Source organism: Choloepus didactylus, chromosome 1 (genome assembly GCF_015220235.1).
Source record: "Choloepus didactylus isolate mChoDid1 chromosome 1, mChoDid1.pri, whole genome shotgun sequence".
Taxonomy (NCBI): domain Eukaryota; kingdom Metazoa; phylum Chordata; class Mammalia; order Pilosa; family Megalonychidae; genus Choloepus; species Choloepus didactylus.
In genome coordinates, this window is record NC_051307.1 from 9825836 (window position 1) to 9844226 (window position 18391).

Genomic DNA, 18391 nt, shown 5'->3' on the forward strand with positions numbered 1-18391 from the left:
CTCTGCCTTGAGTTCCCTGAATCCTGCCTCCACCCCTCCTCTCTGCCCCCTGTTCTCCAGGTCAGGGAGCCGAACAACCACCACCTGTCAGAAATTGAGGCCCCCAGTTGTGCTTGGTCAATAGCTCACCCTGTAATAATTGATGGTGAGAGTCATTTTTCCTTTTCTACATATATATACTAAAGAGTTAGAGACTGTGGAATTTCAGTGAAAAGCCAGTTATTGGGAATATATTGTTCTAAGAAAGACTTCCCATATTTGACCAGGAACAGGTTTCAGAACTCAGCAGCACTGAGAGGGTCATATGGACACAGCATGTGGTTATCCACAGGGGACAGAAGGTGCACAGCAGATGCAGTCACTCTCAACTTCTGCCTTTTAAATCGGGAGTTTATGGTTGAATTTTTAGAACTCATAAGGCATAAGGAAAGATATTTTTTCTGCTCCCTTATTTTTTCTTTTCGGTCACAAAACTGCTTAAACTGCACATAGGATGCGAATTCATATTCAGTGACATGGACTCTGAATCTCAACAATTCTCCTCTCCTGGCTTTATATAGAAAGGTTCCAGGAATAGTCTGAACAACTAGGAGAGGGTCGTGGTGATTTCTAAAAAGAAGAGAGAAGACTCCAGTGGAGAGCCTTCACAGAAGGGAAAATCCACGCCTCTTGTTCATGTACAGCCCTGGGGCATGAAACCAGATCCCCTCCAAAAACATCCCAAGAACGGCACCCTCATGCAACACTTAGAATGAAGGCAGGCAGGGGAAGAGGGAGGCAGACACACAGTGGAAAAACAGGAAAAGCAAAAAGGTTGGAAAGAGAAAAAAAGAAAAACAGAAAAATAAGAAAATCAATTTTAGTTTGATTCCATTGTGGTCAGAGAATACACTCTCTAGTTTCAATTCTTTTAAGTCTGTTGAGGTTTGTTTCATGGTCCAGGATTTGGTCTATCTTGACATATATTCTGTGGGCACTTGAAAAGAATGTCCATTCTCCTGTTGTTGGGTGATGTATTCTATAAATATTGATTAGATCATAATGGCTGATGGTGTGATTGAGTTTCTTTATGTACTTGCTGACTTTCAGTTATTCTATCAATTGCTGAGAGAAGGGTGTTGAAGTCTTCAACTATATTTGTAGATTTTTCTATTTCTCCTTCTGTTCTTTTTGCTTCACATATTTTACATCTCTGTTGTTTGGTGCACACATATTTAGGATTGCTATGTCTTCATGGTAGGCTGTCATTGTACCATTATGTAATGTCTGTCTCCATCCTTGGTATTTTCTTTGCTCTAAAGTCTACTTTATATGATATTAATATAGCAACACCTGCTTTCTTTCAGTTAAGGTTTGTACAGTACATCTTTTTCTTACATTTTACTTTCAGCGTACCTATATAATTATATTTGAAGTGAGTTTCTTTTTGACATCATTATAGGTGGGTCATGTTTTTTAATCAACTCTGTTAATGCCTATCTTTTAATTGGTTTAGTTAGACCACTTAAATTTAAATCTAATTATTGCTATGTTAAGATTTATGTCTGCTATTTTATTTTTTGTTTTCTATTTGTTCTCTCTGTTTTGTTGTTGTTGCTGTTTGTTTCTCTGTTTTATTTTTACTGAATTCCTGTGGGATACTTGATCAATTTTTAGAATTCAATTTTTCTTTATCTACAGTATTTTTGAGTGTATCTATTTGTTTAGCATTTTTATGGTTGGTCTAGACATTACATTACTCATACACAACTTATCTACTGGTGTTGACATTTTATCAGCTTAATCAAAGTATATAAACCTTACCTCCCTTTACATCCATTCAACCTCCCCAATTTATAATAAAATTTCCCTAAATATTTCCTCTATAAATCAAGAACCACATTAGAGTGTCTTGTAATTTTTGCTTCAGCAATCAAAAATAATTCAGAAAACTCGATAGTAGAGAGAAAGGTTATTGTATTTACCTATATATCTGCTTTTTCTGTATCCTTTCTTCCTTCCTAATATCACAAAATTTCTTCTTTGATCATTTCCTTTTTGTTCAGTGAATTTCCTTTATTCATTCTTTTCGGGTGGTCTTCTGATGACACTCAGCCTTTGCCATCAGGAGTAGGGGTGGGCTGCATTTTTTTTCTTGTGGTGTTTGGCTGGAGTAGAGCAATTACCATCTAAAAGTACTCAGTCTTGCTAAGCTACCACTTTTCTGGTCCTTTAGCCAGAGAAATCAGGCTTCTGTTGGGGCATTTTTGTCTGCAGCCATTAGCATTTATGAATTTCTGGCTTCTCCAATATCTAGAGTAGAAGAACACCTAGGGAACTCATCACCATGTTACTCCTTGGGTCCCAAGTACCTTGCCCATCTTCCTTCTAATTTCTGCCTTCCAGAGTTGTCTTATATTTGTTTTATACATGATGCCCAGGGTTTTTTCAGTTGTTCTTAGTGGGATAAATAGGAAAATATACATTTATTACATCTTCCTGGGAGCTGAAATCAAAAATTTATTTTAAAAAGACAGAAACAGAGAGAACAAAAAGCAAAAGATTGAAATGGAGTGTCCCTGTTTTCCATCCTTCTTGGAGATCCCTGCAGCCAAGAGTCAGTAGTTAGGTACCACCTAACGAAGGACTCATCTACTCTTCTTTTCTCCCTGCCCAAACAGAGGTTCAAGCTGTAAATATATAACAAGAAGCATGAGAAAATGATGTGCTTTGTACCAATAAATTTTCATTTTCCAGCCCTGGTAAATGTCACATTTGGTTATGAAATTGAACTTCACAAAGTAACATTTAGAAATTATTCCCCTGACTTTGTATCTTTTATAGCTATTGGCACAGATGAAAAGTTGAAGAATCATATTTTCTTGCACTCTACACTCTTTTTTTGCATGCATAAACAACAGGCTGACTTCCTGGGGTGATTCCAGTAAGAGATGGTGGTCCGTTTTGACAGCAAGTATCCATAACTACTTCCTAGATGCTGTCAGTACTCAAGAGTGGCCTGGCCTGGGAAGGGGTCCTCACTGGGCTCTCTGGGTTCCCTGGCTGACTGGGGGATTTCCACGTAAGTCACCCAACAGTGGACAGCTCAAGTGCATCCTTAAGTTTCACCATTGATCAACCTCTTGTCAAAAATCGGATCATGATCCTCCTAGAGGCCATGCGTTATCACAGCCTCACAGGAGTTGAGTCATGAATGAATGAGTAAATCCTTGCTCTTAACTACAATCCAGCCAGTTCCTAAGGGGAAACAGGATAAATCATCTCACATCAGCACAGCAAAGCCCCACGGGAAGAAGCTGGCGCATTCCTGCCAGCGGAAGCTGTAGGCAGAAGTTAAAAGGCAGGAAAATTGGGGCACTAAGCAATTGCTTTTCTCTGGATTACTAAAAGCCGTCCATGACACCTTCGCACAGGTTCCCTAACTTGATAAACATAAGGCATTCTGGTGACCCATCCATCTCACTATTGGATTTGAGTGACTACTTAAAACAGGGACATGCAGCTGAATCTGGTGATTTTTTTTTTAATATCCCAGATATGTCAATGTAATTATCCAGTCTGATCTTTTGTTTTGCCATCCTATCCCCGTCATCACTCCCACCTCACCTCACCCCAACCCTACCCCACTTCTGGACCAATGAAAGAAACAATTCCACCCATACAAGAGTAAAAGAACTCGGGGTTGTTCCTCACTGCCCACCTTCAACTATCATTCCATCCCTGAAGCAATTTCAGAAATGTTCTATAGGTCATTTCGTTGCATCACTTCCTGGGGGCAGAAATCCCTCTTTGAACCTTGTGGAAAAATGATCCATCAGTTTCCTATGTCAGGAAATTCATGACTACTCAAGGAAACCCATCTATTCTATTAACTCTTTGATTTTGTTTTGGGATTTTGTTGTCTCCTCTTTGGAAAGGAAGGGATTCATGCATTTTAGTTTCTCATTTGTTTCTGAAGTTGCCATGGCTATTTCCTCCGACTTGTTCTGTTACTTTGGAAGTCATGGCTCCAAGAATGACAAGTGCTACGACAGAAGTATGCACTGATGGTGGGTGCAGAGAAGACGGGCACCTAGGAAGGAGGCAGCCAGGGAGAAGTTCAAGCAGGATGTCAATCCTGAAATGAGTCCTCAAGGACAGATAGGAGTTAACTTTGCAGGCAAAGAAAGTAGAACATGCAAAGGAACCAAGGAAAGAAGCTGTATAACGTGCTCAGGAGCCCTGAGGAGCATGTGTGACTAGAATGTAGGGTAGAATTGAGAAGTAGCGGGAACTTCACCAGGAGAGGAGGCGGAAGCCAGTCGTGAAGTGAGGGATCCTGACTTCCTGTGGAATGGGGCAGCTCTGCGAGGGCAGAGGGGTATTGGAGAACTCATGGTACCCAAAACACAGATTGTAGGGAAACAACAGAAGATAAAGGAAAAAGAAAGGAAATGATATGACATCTGCCCTCTTTCCTTTTGTGGCCAGACAGGATGTAGCAAAGTTTGTGCCTCAGGGGAACGTTAAGTGGGAGAGGAAATGGTCACTGCAAACTTTAAGTTCCTGGAAGGCAGCTGCTGGAGGCAAGACTGCGGCTCTCAGAGAGATGCCCGCACAGAAGAGAATGAAATGAGACCAAGAGGAAATTCCTGGCTGCTCCAAAGATTCCATAATATGACAACCATAAGGCATTCTAGTGACCTACCCATCTCACCGCTGGATTTGAGTGACTCATTAAAACAGGGATGTTCCGGGTTGCTAATTCTGCCCTTTTGTAAAACACCAGAAATGGATTGGCTCTTATAAAGGGGGTTTATTTGGTTACAGATTTACAGTCTTAAGCCCATAAAGTGTCCAAGGTAAGTCATCAACAAAAGGTGCAGTCACTGGAGAAAGTCTGATGGCATCCATAATCCTCTGTTAGCTGGGAAGGCACGTGGCTAGCATCCATTTGCTCCCAGGTTGTGTTTCAAAATGGCATTCTCCGAAGTGTTGCTCTTGGGGCGTTTTATCCTCTCTTAGCTATGGCTCCTCTCCAAAAAGTCATTTTTAGCTGCTCTGGGGGCATTTTTCCTCTCTTGGCTTCTCAGAACAAATGTCTGCTTTCAAAGGCCATCTCCAAAATGTCTCTGTAAGCTGAAGCTCCTCTCTCAGCCCCTGTACGTTCTTCAAAGTGTCCCTCTTGGCTGTAGCTAGCTCGCTCCTTCTGTCTGAGCTTATATAGTGCTCCAGTAAACTAATCAAGGCCCACGCTGAGTGGACAGGGCCACACCTGCATGGAAATGATCCAATCAGAGTTATCACCTACATTTGGGTGGGTCACATCTCCATGCAAACACTCAATCAAATAATTACAATCTAATCAACACCAATATGTCTGCCCACACAAGACTGCATTAAAGAATATGGCTTTTTCTGGGGGACATAATATATACAAACTGATACAAGGGACATGCAGCTAAACTCAGGCTCTGAGCTCTTCAGTTGTCTGGACATCCCCAGTGCCTAGCTGCACTCTAGCCACAGTGTTTTTTTTTTTTAATGGAAATGCCTTGATGTTATAACTTTGGTGATAATACTTGTCCTATATTTTATGAAATTTCCAAGAGTTCTAGGAAAGGGAGAGTGAGTCATTCATCAATATTCCAAGAAGCCAACCGCATTGGGGAATTCATGAGACATTGCCATATAGTGACGCTGGGAGCCTAGATTTTATCCCATGGGGCTTCAAGCAGGGGAGGACACATGCAGAGTTGGATTTGGGGGAATTGTTCTGAGAACCTTGTGGTTCAGCACATTTTTAACTCCACTGTGACCTGTTTCTTTCGGCAAATGAAGTCTACGTCTCAATGTGCTTCTGAAAAGGCTTCCAGGGTGATGCTCTGAATCCTTCCCTTCCGCCTGAGAACTCACACTGGGGTGCAAGTGAATTGAAGTGATATTAGTGCAAGCATAACCTTGAATCTGACGTAATTTATTTTTGTAAGTCATCCCAAAGTGTCAGTGTATTATAGATTATTTACAGCACTCATCACGACCCATCTATGTCCTGAACAGAAAGCCTCTGGTAGAGAGAATGGGTGGGCATGGGGAAGGCAAGTGAGGCTGGAAGCAGGAAGAGCAGTGGTCTGGGGAGGCATCACCAGGTGCAAAGTGGATGAAGAAGGCAGGATGGGGTTATGGGAAGTGGCATTGCTAATGTTTAAGGACTAATTGGAAGAAGAACCTACAAGCCTGTGGAAGGAGTTTCACATAAGCTGAAAGGACAGTCTCAAGAAAGGAGTGAGGTCAATGGTGTCCAGTGCCGTAAAGATGGCAAGTAAGATAAAGTCTGGTCATGGTCCACTGGATTTCACTCAGCCAAGATCATTTCCTCTATGAAGCCCTTCCTGGTTTCTTAAGTTGGAACTTTGTTATCTCCCATGTCTTTCTCTTAGTTCTCAGTCTCTCTCTCTTCTTCTCCACCCTCCCTCCTCTCCTCTTCCTCTCTCCTCCTTTCTTCTCTCCCTTCGTCCTCTTTCCCTTGATGTCCTGAAGAACCTTTGGCCTCCTCACTACCACACCTGTCAGTTTTTTACAAGTACATCTTACCTTCTTGACCTTCTTGAAAGCCTCGTGAAGGCAGGTTTAATGTCTTCTTTACTTGTGTCTCCTGTTATCTTTAATGCACACCTTGAACAAGTCAATAAACATATAAGCAACAAATGACCCTAAGAAGAATCTTAGTCCTGAATTCTCACTGCTGCCTCCAGCTCTACCGACTTTGTTTCCAGACCCCCTCACCAGTTCTTGGAAGGCAGGTGGCACAGCAATATAGAATACAAATCCTAGATGAAGACTTCTTGGGTTTGATGCCCGACTCTACTCCATATCAGCTATGTGACCTGGGACAATTTTCTGAACCTCACTGTGTCTCACTTTCTCCATCTGCAAAGTACCTATTTCATTGGGTCATTTTGCAGGTTAAATGAGATAGTCTACAATGGACTTAACACAGGGCCAGATCATAATAAACGTTAAATAAAGGTTAGGAATTTTTATGTTACTCCCCTCAGGCCATTCCTACATGCTGGTCACTCATTACATTATTCTTCCATTAAACAAAAAGCCAATCAGTGGTTCTTAACTGCTCTGGCCTGTATTTTTCAGCAGCAACTCAAGGCAATAAAAATGGTATCACATTATAGAAATACTTCACTTGGTAGGCTATCTGAAGAGGAGGCATTTTCCATTTAAATCAGTCCTCAAGTGACCCGCGATTGCATCATGCTGGTGAAGAGGAAGAAAGAAGGTGTGGGTGGGGGCGACAGCTGGCACATTTGTAGAGAACTCAAAGAAGACGGTGGGGGAGGTGGGAGCCCCTGACTTAGCCTGGAGTGAGGGCAGCTGGAGGATTCAAACACACCAAATGGCATTATCGTTTCCAACTTCGCATCAATGTTCCTTTAAGTGGTTGTAACTTGTAAAAAAAGTCACAGCTTCCTGATGAAACTACGCACACATTTTAGAGAGATAAAAATATCTGAGATGCAAATATGACTGGTTTGAAATTTATCAAGCATGATGAGTTTCCCCTCCCCACCCCCATCCTGAAAGCCTACTTCTGGCAAACGAAAGTAAACTGTGCAGCTGCACATGCACCCTCACCCAGCCCACCCACTCCTGCCCTGTACGTCTGAGGGAGCCAGGAGCGACGGCTGCACATCATTTTGATGGAAAAGCACCTTCCAACCTCTTGCAAAGCTTTACATTCATGATTCTCTTTCACTTTCTCTCATTGTCTCTTTCTCTTTGTCTGTCTCTCCCTCGCACACACAGTGGCTTGGACTTAGCTTTCAGTTACAGTCAGATTCAGTTATAATTGCCCTCATTAAAAAGACCTCTGTCATTTCAGACAGACTGAGAGAAGTATATATCAGGCATGATCTCAGTAGAAAGCTCTCTTTAACTGAAGCAGTTGTGTGGGTAAGGATTCTGTGTATGTGCATGCACACACACAGCACAAACTGCTGAGCACTTATTTACATTTCCAAATATGATAGAATGAATGCAAAAAGTCAGGTAAAAGGGAAAGTAAATACCTATTGTCTTTGAGGGTCAATCTCTGCCCAAGGAGTTTGGCATGGTTTTAACAAGACACATATACTTTTTTCAGCATCTGTGGGCATGTTTTGCTCAAACACGTCATCATGATTCCCCCACGCTTTAGATGTTTCTGTTATTCCATTAAACATATGACAACAGATTGTAAGTGGAGTGCCTCCTGGAGCCAAAGAACCCAGCTTTTTCAAGCATCATGCCAAGGTTCCCAAACCTTGTATCCTGATGGAATATGGGGATGAGAGGTTCAGAGACACGAGCTGCTGACACTTGTGATGGGCACACCCCTGGGGGGCAGGCAGACTTGGCTCTTGTTAGTTTCAGGGACTTTTACTCTGTAATCATTGGCACAAATGCCAGAGGCTGGAATTTGTCCCCAGATATCAATACAGGCTACAACCCTTGGCCTTCACAGTATAGCCAAAGGGAATTACGATTACAAACAGTGATGTCGCCCTTGAGTGTATTTATACACCCACATGTATAAATAAAAATTACCCTATCCCTACTTTAGAGATGAAAAACCTGAAGCTCTGAGAAGGTTAATTAATTAGTGGCTAAGAAGTGGTTAAGCCAGACACAGGCCTCCAGGCTCCCCATCCACTACCTGTGTCACTCCTCTCAAAATAGGATCATCCAGAGAGCACAATTACAGTGAATAAGAACAAAGAACTTACCCAAGTAAGCTCTTTTTGCCAAACCGGTAAGATTCCTGCATTCCTGGTTTTCTTTTCATTGTAAAAGGAGAAAATGAGATGATTACCTCAAAAACAAAAACCTTTTGACTCCCTAAGGAAAGACATTTCTTACAAAAGTTCATAAGATAAATATATCTCACTTTTTCATCTTAAAATATCACCAATAATTACACACTCTGTCAAGCTGGGCATGTGCAGCATTCCTCTTCTCGTGGCTGATTACTGCTGGGTGGGAGTCTCAGCAAACAGCAAATCATGTCTGAAATGAGAAGACCAGAAACTGGCCAAAAAATAAAATGACCTGTGGAGGATCACTGGGCTTTTCATTGGCCAGAGCTTCTGGTCTACCATGTTCTGCCTCCTAGCCATGATGGTTGGCCTACAGGTAGCTCCAAAAGACACTGTTGGGAGGGCAGGACTCTTGACTTTTCAAATTATGCAATGATGCATATATGCATTTGAGAATTAACATGCTTAGAACTAAAACTCAAGAAAGATGGTCAAAAAGAGTAAGGGAAAACTGCAGAGATGAGGTGGTGCCCAGGTGGAGTTCTTAGGGATGACTATGGAGAGGTCAAAGAGGAAATTAAAATTGGGATATCTAGGCAGAGGAGACGGTGTTTGCCAAGATCCTGGATTGCAGAGAGCTATAAACAGGGTGTGAATGAAGAAGACCAAACCATAAAAGCAACTGGTCCTGACTAAAGATGAGAATTACATCCTTACCTGTTAGAGAAGGACCAAAGGGTTTCAAGCAGGGGGTGCCTCAGTCAGACCTGCATTTTAGAACAATCACCCTGGGGCTGTTTCAAGATAAATCTACCAAGGAGCAGGTGAGACTGGAGAGAGATGGGGTCAACAGGAGACAAGGTTACTAGTCCCCTTAAGGAATGGCAGAGAGGAGAGATCAGATTCACATATGTTAATCTATTAACCAATGTTAACAGATCTTGGTAACTATGAGGAAGAAAGAGGAATGAGGTGATGCACAGATTTCCGGCTCATATACAATGTAGATTGTGACTTTATAAACCAAAGACAGAGACTGGAAGAGGAAGCCGAAGGGTAAGGGTCTATAGGAGGGTGGGGGCAGGTGGAAAGTGGACGGGAAACAGAGTAGTTTTGAACTTGTTGGGGTTTGGAGTGTCCATTGGACATCTGCTGTCCAATGGATAGCAGCAGTTCAATAGAGAGGTCCAGGCAGTAGATGCAAATTTGGGAGTTACCACCATTTATGGAAATTGAGGATGGGCATGGTTGTGGGTGACACTGCTTTAAAAAGAACACAGAAATGGCACATCTGGGAAACTCCAGTACAGCACCCAGATTGCTGTGTAAGGAATCTTGTCCATATATGTCTGTGTGTGGTGAGTGTCAAGGTTTTTGGAGGATTGGAGATGATGAGAAGAAGAGACCAATTCAGTCTAAATTCCTTTCTTAGCACATCACACTCTTCAGCTCCATCAACTATATCAATATGGGGTTGGACTTGACAATCTCTAAAAGAATCTCATCAGTTTTAAGATGCTGTAATTCTAAATCTCTTTACAGTGATACAAATCCAACAACCAGGAAATTTGGAAGAAACTCTTGGCTTTAGAATAAGGAGGAGAATTTGTTGGGATCAAGAGTGGAATGTAAATGCTTTATTGGGATACATTCCATGTAATTGCAAACATATACTTTCTGATAATGAAGAAAGGACATAAGGAGTTTAAAGACATCACATAGAATGACAAACTGTGTACACAGAAACATATGCCATGATTGCAACCATAAGTTATGGTAGAGATGAGTCAAACTGCGAGAGCTAAATTAGGATTTTCAAGGATACCCTCCCCTCAGTATCAGAAGCTTCAGTTTAACTACAGGGAAGACAAAAATGCTGACACAAGCAGTATTTGATTTCTCCAGGACAAGACTACCCAACAAGTCTGAGTAAAATAAGTACAAGGACCATTCACCAGCAATACTGGGTTACAAATATGGCAGGGTCCTTAAGCCACAAGAGACAAAGTGATGACACCCACAAACTTGACAGGTCTTTGTGAAGATATAATGCCTAGAATCTGGTTGCCAATGGTTTGGGGACTCAACAGTTGCAATAATCAGAAGAAGTCCAGGCTAAAGAGGTCAGTTGTAGTAGAGTGTGTAGTCTGACAGAAGATGGAGCCAGAGAATGAAGGGGGAGCAAGTCACAGACCAGGGTACAGTGAGAGGCACTGTAAGCTAGAAGGGCCAAACCAGCAAAGCTAAGCTAAGAGGTAAAACTGAGGGTCAACTACCAAGCAAGCAGAGTCTCCTGAAGGTCAAAGACTAATCTGGGGTGAGTTTCACCAAGTTCCCACCGTGGAGATGTTTCCAGGCATGAATTGTGATGACCACTAGAGACTGATATTTGTAGAAGCCTCTGCACACTGGTGTGAACCAGCGTTGCTGTGACAAATCCCTCTTTGGCTGTGGTCTTATTTGTCTCTGTACATGACACTCAACCTCTTTACCAGCTCAAGCCATACTGTGAGTCAGCATCTTGATATAAACCCTGTGGTATGTCAAATATCATGGGCTAAATGCCACAGCAGGAAGGTTAGTAAATTATGTGTCCTTAATTCCTTCCGTTCTCAAGGGCAATTGTTAATAAAAGTAAAAAGAGGTGTCCTGATTTCATAGTTATGAAGACAGAGCTTGTGCACGTCAAGCATACTTATGATGGACAATTATTCGCTGCCACTCAATCGAAGCAGAGCCTTTTAGTTTAGGAATAGCAGCACTGAAAGAATGAATAACAATTTTGTCAACTGTACTTCAACACCCAAGCAGTGACACGTTAAGTACCAGCTGAGCAGCTGTAATATGCTCAGTTCTGTACTAGAGCCATGGGGAAGAGTAAGGGCGATCCTTGGCTTCTAAGAGCCAAAGTGTTGAGGACAGTGGAGGTGGAGCACGGCAATGTGAAACTAAAGTAATAACATAATGATTAAATGTGAAGGAACATTATGGGTGCTCACAAGGTCAGAGAAAGAAAAACAACAGTATTTCATAACAAGGTACCATTTTTTGCCTATCCATTTGGAAACAATTGGAAAAAAACACTAATACCATTGGCATGTTGGCAAGAATTGAGAAAATGAACACTTGTATTCACAGTCAGATACAATCTTTGAGGGAACAATTGAGTGGTATGTGTCAAAAATTTTTACAGTCATACCTTTTTAATAAGTTATGCAAAACATTAGAATTTATCCTCAGTAAGTAACAGGATGAGGGCAAAAAAAGATACGGGTTCAAGGATGTTCAATGCAGTGTTTTATAAAACAGTGAAAAATTGTTAAAAGTTGAGTGGGACTTGGTTAAGGAAATTATGGTGTAACCCATGATCAATGCTATGCAGTCATTAAAAACTGATTCTGGATTTTATCTTTATTGACGTAGAAAAGTAGACAATATGGGGTTAAGTGAAAGAGCAGATTACAAAATAGTATGTCTAGTGTAGATATTTATATTTATAAAAATGGTATTTCCACATCTGCATATGTTAACAAGTATAGAAATGGGCATAGAAACATGTTCCCCAAAATGCAACAGTGGTTTCCTGTAAGGATGATATTATGAGAGTACTGTATTTTATGACATAATTTTCCAGTATTTTTTGAAGTTTTAAAATAATGAGCAGCATTAGTTTCATAATCAGAAATAATAAGATTACAAAAAAGCAAAATGACATTGGCCAATATTGCAGTTACTAAACATATTAGGAACCTAAAGAAATTATAGAGAACTTTTCAATAGAGATGATCATTATTCTTAATAGCTCCAAAGCCATTTTTTAATCAGGACAAATTTAATTCTGCATGTATCATCTGACTCTCAAACTCAGTGGGTTATAACTTATATCCCGGTTGAAACAAAATGTTTTCAGCCCAAAATAGATAAAGTTGTAAACCTATCAAAAGTAATGACTTTCAAAAGACTCCAGGAACTCAAAAAGTAAGACAAAGAAAGATGTATAAAATCTATTTAGTTTTTGGAAAAAAGAAACCAAATGACTACAAAAATATCAGATCCAAAAATATCAAAAAAGCTTCAACAAGGGAAAGTAGAGAGCAAAAGATTGACATACGGATGTCAAAATCCCAGTATCAAAGAGAGTTTGAAAACTGGTCGTGCATCACCAATTATATATATCCAAGATCAGTGTGACAGACACTCATTTCCAAGAGCAACGGGGCGGTTTTTTTAATGTCCTAAAATTCTCTTGTCTGATAATATATCTATAAACTGAGATTTTTTGAAATTAATTTCTCACTGGACACCAAATTGTGACCTGGAAAAAAACAGGGGAAAGGTAATTATAATTGACCCATTTTGTCAATTCATATCTCAGACATGTTGTATACATAATCGTCTTTTCTTCTCACCTCTAGGAAAAGCACAAGAAGAAACTACAGCAATGGCCAAGTTGACAGAGTCCATGAGTAAGTAACTTGAAATTTATCCTGTATTTTTGGTTTTGAATAGAAAAAACACAATCATTCGAAAACCGCATCCCCTTGTGATTGTCGGATTTGTCCTTCTCTTTGCTTCTTGAGATAGCCTAGGTCTATTCTCTTTGCCTCTTGTGACAGCCAAGCATTGTATTGATGCTATACTATGCATTATTCAGAATTCATCTTGTGTGGGGTCAGATTCTGTGACATTGTTACCCAGCGTATGGAGGTGAAGAATCGAAATGGCTTCTATTTATAACACTGCATCAGGGATCAGGACCTACAATAATTTCAAGCTGTTTTTCACATAAAATATTTTTATTTAATTTTATATAAAAATAATTCCAGCTGAGATTTATATGCAGATAAGCAATAGGCTGGAAGATCTAAAGAGAAAAAAGACACTTGATCATCATTAATCCTTTCAGGTGCAGTTCAGAAATTTCAGATGAAACTATTAGAAAATGGAGTGTTTGATGTATCAGTAGCTTGTGATGATCTGAGTTTTGAATATAAATCAGTGTAATGATGCTCTAAGCGCTGAAGCTAAATAAACAGGATACAAAGCATTTTTAAGAGGAAAGGACAATTAACTATAACAAATCCTCCTACAAATGAGAAATGCAATTTGCAATGCTGAAGTTTAAATAGCGAGGACCATGTGGTTATGAAATCCACAGATAACACAGATTTTCTCCTTTAGAAATATATATCATTACTGGTGATAGATTTCATCTGTGTGGTTACAAGGGATGTTTGCAAATATTGCTGCATTATCGATAGGATCGTGAACATGTGTTTAAACCTGGCCTGTCAAATTAATCAATAATCTTACCCACACTTAACTGTGCCCCTGCTTCCTCCTTTTACTATCTCTCGAATCATGAGACTATTCAAATAAAAGTGTTCCATGCGTTCCCCAATAGCATAAATAGTGAGTGAACATTTTCCCCTAAGATCTGCACCCCCTTCCAAGAAAAGATAATGTGAAAAGGTTCTTTACATTTCCTTTTATTAAGTCCTGACCCAAAACCTCTGGCTAATTTTATGTAACTCTTGTACAGTCATAGATGAGTGTAGTGCTACTCTCTAAGCCCATTGTCACCAGCACAAATGATACCCCGATTCTCTGAATGCTGGAAAAATCAGTGGCTTAGAACCCAGCATCGCTATCAATTAGTTGAGTCTCGAGTGTATGGGTGAATTAAAGTAGATAGTGTTGCACATGAATTGTGACACTAACACAGTATTTACAATGAAGATTCTGTTAGAAACTGATATTTTGGTTCAGTGAATATTATTCTTTTAACTGGCACAGCTGAGTTATAAAATATTAAGGGTACTATAAGAGATAGGTTGGTCAGTATTTCTGATAAAGAATTTTAATGTTTCTATTTTATTGGATTCCACATGCATTTAAATAAGAGCTCCTCCCTGTACTACTAATTTGTTGGTTTCATGCTTTAGATTTGCCTTTGGTAAACATCATCCGATACTATGAATGCAATCAAAGTGAGAATCCCAAGACTTTATCATAATTATAGTCCCTAATTTTCCTCCCTTCCGGACAGAGATTATATTTCAAAAGGGTGTCTGCCTAAGGAACATCCCATTTCTTCAATAATTCCAGTAAGTTTGATCTATGAATCTATTGGCTTAAGAGGATTCTGTTAAAATTGAATTCTAAATCCTTGGGTAGATCAAAGGGTACAGTGATTCTTCTAATTTTCTTTGTCTTAATAGAAAAAAAAATTACATAGATATGGCCAATGCACATTGAAATTTAAAGTTTGGAAATAACCTTGGAATCATACCCAACATACCAGTTCACTGATCCTTACGAAGATATAGAACATTATAAAATATACAAAACATGCTATAACTCACCGAGGTGGTGTGAAATGATAATTGTGTGGTCAACACTTAACAAATAATATCATCAAAACTAGTAGTGATATACAGCTCATGAATAATATAATATGCAACTACAACTTTAACCTACACAGGTAATGGAAAGTATTAGATCTACCAGGAAATATATAATCATATAAGAAAATTCTATCAGTACGCTAAGCAAATCATTCACGTACTTCTGGTCAATAACATTGCCACTCAATAATGTTGATGGGAACATCAAATCCAAGCCCACAAGAGAAAAGAAACATAAATGGAGCCATAGATATCCAGGGCACAGTGCTCTGAATGCATCTCCAGAGCCAATAACACTTTGATTGTTAAATCACCAAGCAGAAACCATCTGGTCACTACAACATCTCTATGTTTAACTAGATAGCAATTCTTCTCATGTCACATTGACTGTCCGAGTCCTATCCATGGCTACAAAAGTATGTAGTGGATGAGGCCTTGCTGAGCATGCTGCTTCATCTTCTAGAGCAAGGATGAGGACTATTTCTTTCTATCACATGCCATTAATCCACCTTCTTCCAAAATTCAACTTCAGTCTTTGTTTATAAAGTGCGGGCAAGAGATTTCAAAATGTTGACTGATTTTTAAAATATTTCATTAAAAGCAACTTTAATAAACACAAAATATTATTTTTAAATATTTGTCATATATTATTTTATGTATTATAAAACCGTAATGTATATTATTCTATATTTGTATACAATAAGATATTTTATGCATCACGTTATTGGACTCATGGGGGAGACATGATAAGAAATGGAAAAAGGGGAAAGGAAGAAAAAAAGAGGGAACAAGAAAAAACATATGTAGAAAGAAATGGAGAGAAAGCAAAAATATACATAGGAAAAATGTATAGGAAAAAAGCCCAGAGAAGGAACTGTTAAGGAGGGAGGGGTCAAAAGTCACAAGAAACAAAGAGAAGACAAGTAGACAAAATGGGGAAGAGGTATGGACAGAGAAAGATTCAATTGGGTCTAAAAATTAGCAAACTACTCCTGCCCGTTAGCCTAGTGTGGACATTAAACCTTCCAAGGGCTACTGATTTTTTTTTTTTTGTCATTGCCCTTTGACATTTTAATCTCTGCTTGCATCTTTGAAATGGATGTTTTCATACTTAGACCACCAGCCAGAAAAGCCGCTCTGGAGGAAGTTACTCTGAGCTTGTCCGGTGGTGATGAGCACATGACTACACCGTCCACCAGCTGCAGTCTAACTGAAAGCCTGATCCTAGGGGCGACTCTGAACCCTCCTGTACATAAGCTGCAGCGACCCAAACCAGAAGACCGGTTCCCCACTGTGCTCTCAACTGAGGCGACACTGGGGCTGGCAGGCTCTGTTCTGGGCACCCTAATCTAAGGGAGACTGCGACAAATCACAGGGTTTTCAGGGACATGCCAATGGCCTGGGGTCTCTGGAATGGTGTTCTGTATGGAATCATTTTGTAGACGGTCCTTGCATAGATTTCTGTGGATAATTAGCTTCATGATCATTGCCTGTGGATGTGTCACCCCCATACATGGAGCTCTAGGGAATGGGTCAAATACAGCACAGAGTCTCACCGCACAGTCCCATTAATCCATTGGTTGTAATCTAATGTCTGGCTTTGGGCATGTCTGATGTAGTCACAAGGGTGGGACAGACAGGGAGCCTTGGAGCTGGCACCTTCTCCAGCTGTGGGGCCCCTTCCTGAGGCACCCCACCCTGTTTTGGCTGGCACCCCAGGAGTTGCACTTTTGCCCCCTTCTCTGCACTCACTTCTGCCATGTGTCCTCTGATGATGGTCCCCTGAGCTGCGTGCACCTCACTGCAGCCCACTCTGAGGCTTGACTGGAGGAGCTGACTTTCTGCTGCTTTCTTCTGCCATCTTTCCTGTCCTCTTCATGGCATGCATGTTCCAACCTAGGTTTCCCACCTGCTCTTCCTCACAAGGCCTTCTGTCCAGGTCCTCCCCTCCTTCAGGGTCCAACTCCATCTCCTGACCTTAACACATTTACAGGAGAATGAGGAGTTGTGAGGGAAGCTGATCATTTTCAAATAAACAAAAGGGGTGGCGGCTTGACTCTGAGCGGGTCCGGGGACTGAGTCTTCTCATAGCTGGGGAGAGGCGGGAGGTCATGTTCTCTGCCTTGGGAGATGTTTAGAGGTCTTGGCTGTCTGCATTGATGTAGAGGGAATTCCTCCTACCGTTAAAGAAATTAAGTGCCCTGCAGTTTGTGTACGATATATGTCGACAATTTATTAAAGGAATGACTTTTCTTGCCAAAAATTTTTAAAAAAATTTAGTTCAAATTTGAAGTTTTCTTGTGTCAAATGAAATGAAGAGCTAGAACCAATTACAATTGCTGCACATTAAATTCGCTTGGTCAAAGGAGAATCATTTTAAGTCATTATTCCCTCCTTTATGGAGCAGCTATTATAGCTCAGCATCGTGTGAAGGCGTGGAAAGAGGAGAAAATGAGAGCCCTGCCCAAGCGCATGCAGCAGCTGGTGAAGGAGGCTGGGGGTGAAGAGGGGCAGCACGGAAAGGGTGTGCTCCCTCAGGAGGAGGCTGACGGCCCAGCAGTGCTCCCCCCACAGGCTTCCGAGGTGCAGGCATCATAGAGGCTCCTGCAGCTCAAGCAGGGTTCCTCCAGGCAGCCAGAGGGAACAGGGGTGCCAGGACAGAGGGCACAGCCTGGGGGAGGCACAAGGAGGTGGCTGAGTGGGGGGAGAGCAATGCTTGTGATGTGGTAGCAACAGGGTGCTGGGGGCAGTGAGACCGGAGATGGCTGGGCAGATAGATGAGGGCCCCGCGGCTCACCACCTGGGGTTTTCCTGTGGGTCACAGGGTGGCGCTTACAGTTTATAAGCATTTTGGCACTTTGGAAAGATTGCACTAAGGTGTTGTGGGATGATTTCAGGTTGAGGCCAATGTGGAAGGGAACAGCCAGTTGCTGGAGCAGTGAGCTTAGGGAAGGGCCGGTGGATGCTTCCCAGAGCCCCCAGTGCTGGGATTTTGGCACTTTGGAAAGATTGCACTAAGGTGTTGTGGGATGATTTCAGGCTGAGGCCAATGTGGAAGGGAACAGCCAGTTGCTGGAGCAGTGAGCTTAGGGAAGGGCCAGTGGATGCTTCCCAGAGCCCCCAGTGCTGGGAATGCGGCAAGGATAGGAAGTGATTGAGGAGCTAATAACCACAAAGAGTTCAAATTTGAATGTG

At 41.2% G+C, this 18391-nt stretch overlaps 1 long non-coding RNA gene across 1 annotated transcript in view; it reads right to left on the reverse strand.

Moving 5' to 3' along the window:
* The window catches only part of LOC119541808, a 50407-nt gene extending 41370 nt beyond the window's left edge, over positions 1–9037 (reverse strand). Inside the window, exons 1-2 of the long non-coding RNA XR_005218410.1 lie at positions 8956–9037; positions 8760–8810 (exon numbers count right to left, since the gene is read on the reverse strand). This is a non-coding gene — a long non-coding RNA (uncharacterized LOC119541808). The remainder of the gene's footprint in view (positions 1–8759; positions 8811–8955) is intronic.
* Positions 9038–18391: the final 9354 nt, after the last annotated feature.